The following is a 6,221-nucleotide window of genomic DNA, read 5'->3' as shown; positions in this document are numbered from 1 at the left end:
TTATGCTCTTAGACTCCTCATTGTAATGCTTCACACAATGCTAGAGGCAAAGAGGTAGTTTAGAATCAGATATCAGAATAAAGACCCCAAGTTTTTCCTACTAAATTTACACAACTACAAGATTTTTTTTAAAGTCAAATCTTACAGAGTTCAAAAATTTTTATAAGGAACTTTGAGCCAAAAAAATTACTCCTTCTAGTCAGATCTCATTAGATGAGTTTGGATGCCAAGAATTGGTGTATATCAATTTTTTAAGTGTCTCAAAATCTTGTCATGTTTCAATGCATTTATGATTGAAACAAAAAAACCAGCAAAACCTACAAACCAATAATTTTCCACCATATTCCAACAGCAGATAAACTCTTGCTATCTGAACTAAGAATATATACCGTATTTGCCGGCGTATAAGATGACCCTTCAACCCATGAAAAACTTCCTAAAAGTCAGGAGTCATATTATATGCTGGTATACGGCATGCTGAAACTTGTTCCAGCTTCAGGGACGAGTGATCCGCATCCCTCTTACTTTTAAGAAGTAACTGACTTTTAAGACTTTTAGGAAGTTTTTCATGGGTTGAAGGGTCTTATACGCTGACAAATACGGTACGTAATCTCTACAAAAAAAAAATAAAAACACACTTACTATTTTGTTTTTGGGCCACACTTGGTGATGCTTAGGGCTTACTCCTGGCTATGTAATCAGAAATTACTCCTGGTTTGGGGGACCATATGGGATGTCGGGGATGGAACCCAGATCCTTCCTGGGTCAGTCACATACAAGGTAAATGCCATCCCGCTGTGTGCTATTGCTCCCGCCCCTTAATTTTTTTTTTTTTTTTTACTTTTCAAGTGAGTTGGGCTCCTAAGCAATTATTTCTCTTTGGCTTTACACTATAAGATGCTGATTTCCAATGTCTGCTATCAAATTCTTGGCAGTTCCCTATTAGGTAACTAGTTCTGAGGTCTAAGGTTTCTTTAGGAGAAATCTAACATTGTGAAAATAATGGGGCTATTTATTATGTTCCTTTAGAATGGAGTGAATATCTTGCCAAATTAAACTGGGTTAACTTACTAGCATGGCAGGTATGAATGCTTATTATGAGTGATTCCACAGGCTTCGTAAAACTAAATTATTTTTGGCCCAAGGTTAGAGACACATTTCAGTCAACCAGAGCTACTCTGATAGCTTTCAAAAAACAGTGTGTATCCCTAATCTACTTTCTTTTATTGGGATCTTCCAATTCTTATCTGTGGACTTGAGAGCAGGAAATGAGTAAGAAATGAATTCAACTATTTAGGGTGACCCCTGTAAATCATGAACTTCTTAGATAGTGGCCTTGTGATAGCCAACAATTACTAATGGGTGATGATGAAGGTGATTAGCCAGAACCAGTTACTATAATTCCTGATGATTGAGAAGCAGACTCTTCTCAAATAGCACTCATGATTTTAGAAAAAAGACATATTGAAGTATTTCACACCTATCTATATGCACACAGACATTTAGTTTTCTCTGTTGGTTTATTTTGAATAGGGTAAAAGAAGCAAACATGATGTCCAAAGCACAATCCACCTAAGTTGTATTATCCTAAGACAATACTTGTTTCATTGTGAGTGTTTACACTGCTATGTGACAACTCCAGATTCTAAAAACCTAAATTTACAAAATTTCTGAGTAGCTGTAACATGATTATGAGGATTTTAGGAGAAGGCAGTGTTGGCTGTTTTAGAAAATTCTTCAAATGAATGCATTTGGGAGTGAACATTAAACACTCACAGCTAGCAATGAAGTCAAACAAATGTGAAAGATTTGTGAGGGTCAGGAATCCAGGCTCAACCTACCGTGACAGAGAGAATTTGCAGAAGCCATGAAAGCTTCTACCTAATAGCTTGGTGAATGCTTGTGGATTACTGTTGTGTGTAGGGAAGTGATAGTCTTTAGAGATATAGGAGATGAAGTCAATTTAAGGGAAATATCTGGACCAGAATATATGTAAAATGTCTTAAATATCTCTGTATAAAAGTCATCTTGTTCTTGTTTTTGGCAAACTGAGATGACAATGAGGAAGGCCAAGTGGATATTTATCAGGGAATAAAAAAACCTCAGGGAGTTCTGTGTGATAAATATTCAATGACTATATTGCCTTTAGGGTTTGTTTTCCATTTCAGAATAGTTAATCCATGTTACCTGTGAAAAAAGGGAGCGACAGTTTTAACAATATGACATCTTCAGGAGTTTCTTTTCTCAAGAGACACTGCCTGCAGTGACACTGTCAAATAAATACAAACTTAATGAAATAAGAAATATTTCAATTGAGCAGAAGATTCTTCCCTGGCTGATCATACATTATACAATTGAAAGAGCAAATCTTGGGAGAAAATTGTTGATGGATGACTTTTTTGTTGTTGTTGTTCTCTGTGATCTACTATGTTTTCCTTCTTGGTGTCAAATCTCAAGTTGAATTCAGTAAATTATTTACAGCAAACAAAAGTACTTACATGTCTCTTCTGTTACTGTTGTCCATATTTCATCACTAAACAAAGCAAGTTTTGTTTCCCGGCTCATTCCTTTGGGAGCAATAAAGTTGATGCAATTTGAATATTGTATAGGCTTTATTGCTATTCTGAAAGCATAATGATTGATGAAGTTATTTAGAAATTTATTACAAAGATAATTTTATTGCTAATTTTACACGACTTCATACAACATTTCTTGAAGAAACACTATTTTCTGAGGACTTAGAAGGACTTTTAATAGGTAAAGTATGTCAGGTCTCTCTGTGTGGTGATGAGGCGTGGAATGTGTTAATTTTAGTCATATATCTTTCTTTACTATTTCTCATCTCTTTTGGCTTAAAAGTGTTTAACACATTAACTTCTAAAATGGAAAACAGGGAATTGTATTTTAACAAGTAGTTGGTAAAATAACATTTCAAAATCTAATGGGAAATAAGAAAAATCATGTGACAAAGACAAGAAAGACTTGAGTCACAAGGCTTTGCGAGTTTCTTTTTGCCATTTTATACTCCAAAGATCCCACCCTGGGACATTCTGGTATATTCTAAATAATCTAAATGGCAAAGACCAAAAGAGAGCATCACAGAACTTATCATCCCAATATTCTCTCTGTGCATAATTGCTTTAAGACATGAAAAGCATTTAATTGTGTTCATACATTGACTCTCCTCCTGCCTTAGTCCCTTTACTGTTTCTGAGTGGATAGAAATGCTGTCCATCTGAAAAAAAAAAAGTCTCTTTAAATCTCTTGTGTAAAATTATTCCTTTTCCTCCACAAACCAGCATTGGCTTTAAACCTCCCTGTACTTAATAACAAATGACCCTACAGAAAGTAAGAGAGGAAAATGGGACAATAAAATTGTCCAAGTGACTTGATGTGTATCATTTTGACTTAGCAACATTTCCTACTATACACAAAAAGAAAGATGAAAATTACCTCGGGTTTTCGCTGCTGGAGTTGCACTTGGACTTCCAGACTCAGCCTGAGTCTTTCAAGGCTGGCAGGATTGGAATTGGCAAGCCAGGAAAAGATCTGTCTCCAGGTGGATTTTATTTTCCCAGCTCCTCTATCTTCCTCCCCTTAGATAGAAAATGAGACTGTGAATTTTTTCTGGCCTTTCGAGGGAAAGTTATTCTAGATAAGCAGATAATTGTGTGGAATATCTCATCTTTGTTATTCTAGTGCAGCCTTTTCAGCTTTCCAGAGCCAGTTAGACTTGTTATGAGGAGCTAAATGATTGGCTGGATCTGGGGCTCAGTTTCATAAATTATAGTCCAAGCGTACAAGACACACAAGTCCTATAGTTGCTGTACTCCAGAGGCCTGGCAGTTCCTGCGGTAATGCATATGTTGTCGTAATTGAGTTCTAACACGGCCTTGGATGTTTCAGTCCTAAATAGCTGACATTGCATCTTCAAGACTGTGAGTAATCCTACTTTATTTTTTTAAAGTCAATAAATTCCGTGCCCCGAGATAAAGTGATTGTAATGAGAAAATATGGGATTAGTAAAGCATTCATTTTTAAGGTGGTATACTATTATGTGTCAAGTTCAATGCAATTGATCTTAAAGCATGTAAGCCTGGCAGGGGCTATTCTAGCTTTTGGTCATGAATCACAGTTAAGCTACATTTTGCAAGAGGCTGTTTAATGCAATTGTTAGTCCTGTTTGTTTTATGGTGTCAGTGAAGTGATAGAGGTCTAACGTAAGCAGGTTAAAACAAACTCTGGTGTCAAAGCAACGCTGAGAGAACTCTTGTGTCCAGTAAGTTTCAAGATAACTCCCTCTTCCTCCCCCACTGTCCCAAGATAATCAAGCCTTTTAGAATATATTAGAAACTTTAGAAACTTTTTTTTCTGTGTACAAAAATGCTTCTCAGTGGTTCTATTTATGTGGTGGAGAGATGAATGGGAAATCACCAACTTGTTCATGAAGACCATATAAAAAGTACATTAAACACATTCAAATACAATCGTAACAGAAGAAAGTATTTTTTAAAAATAAAGCCTTAACAGACTAAAACGAGAGGCTGGAAAACATGAGTGTTATATTACTTTTTATAGCATATACCTCAAGTTGAAATGAGTCCCAAGAATAGGCCAGAAAATATAAGTAGTTCACTTTTTAATCATTATTTATTTCTCCTACTCTATTATAAAATATAAAGATTTTGTCTATGAAGCTTGTGCTTGCAGATAATTTTTTTCTTCCCAGGTAATTTTATTTTAATATAAAGGTAGGCAATTTTTATAAAATTTTGGATTTTGAATTATTTTTTACATTTTCTCTTAAAGCTATTTTCTTTTGTATCAGAGATACAAATGTATACATTTGTGCTATATCAAGCATAGATAATATTAATAATTTATAAAAATCATGGGTTTCTGTGGCACTAAAAAACTTCTAACAGCTTTAGTAATTATTTAAAAATTTCTATAAAATATTACTTTTATCCTAATGAGGAGTTTATTTTAGGTTGTACTTATTTACATGATTGAGGTGATATAGGATGAGAGAAATATCATTTGTGTGTTTTTGGAATATATTATATTTAGGTCATTCTGTAAATGCAGTGTTGCATTGTTAAAACTATTTGTGCTTTCTGAAATGACTCATATTAGGTCACAGCAGTGAATGGATTCATAAAAAGAAAATAATTATCATAGGCTTCTTTTCTCTATTAACCAAGTATTTGTAAATTCAAAACTAAAATATTCATATTGAAGCATAGGTACAAAAACATAAATAATAGAAGTTTAAAAATGGGAACATTGTTGTTTTTATTTTTATTTCTCTAACCATAAGCTGATGATGAAAATTTTTCATATAACTGTTGGCCTTTCATATGTCTTCTTTGGGAAAATGCATGTTCATTATTTTGCTCATTTGTGGATGGGCTCAGTGTTTTTTTTTGTTGTTGAGTTTTGTGAGTGCTTTATAGATCTTGTATATCAACCATTTACTTGATGGATTATGTACAAATATTTCCTCTCATTATTTTTATTAGAGTTTGAGTTTCCTTTGCTGTGCAAAAGCTTTTAAATTTTATGAGATAACAACTCATGCCAGTGATAATGGCACATACCCCCAAATTTGGAAACAACCAGTTTCAGGGTTGTGGTAAGAAAAAAACTCTTATCTAGTACTGGTGGGAATGCCATCCGGTTCAGCTTTTATAGAAAACAATATGAAGATATTTCCATAAAGTAGAAAAAAATTACCATACAATTCAGCTATGCTCCTTCTTGGGATCAACACAAAACCATTAAGTTGAAAGGATATATGCATAACCATGTCCAATAATGAACTTAGTACAATAGACAAGATATGTAAATAAATTTAAATTGCCAGTTACAAAAGAATGTGTCAAGAATTTGTGGTACATGAACACAATTAAATACTATACATTTCTTTTTTTTTTTCTTGATTTTTGGGCCACACCCGGCATTGCTCAGGGGTTACTCCTGGCTGTCTGCTCAGAAATAGCTCCTGGCAGGCACAGGGAACCATATGGGACACCGGGATTCGAACCAACCACCTTTGGTCCTGGATCGGCTGCTTGCAAGGCAAACACCACTGTGCTATCTCTCCGGGCCCTATACATTTCTAAAAAGAACAAAATCATGCAATTTGAAGTACCAGGGATAGATTATGGATATCATAGTGAATGAATGCAGTCAAAAGGAAAGGGGTAGAAACAGAATGA

The sequence above is a fragment of the Suncus etruscus genome, chromosome 2 (genome assembly GCF_024139225.1).
Source record: "Suncus etruscus isolate mSunEtr1 chromosome 2, mSunEtr1.pri.cur, whole genome shotgun sequence".
In the NCBI taxonomy this organism is placed as follows: domain Eukaryota; kingdom Metazoa; phylum Chordata; class Mammalia; order Eulipotyphla; family Soricidae; genus Suncus; species Suncus etruscus.
This window is presented reverse-complemented; position numbering follows the sequence as displayed.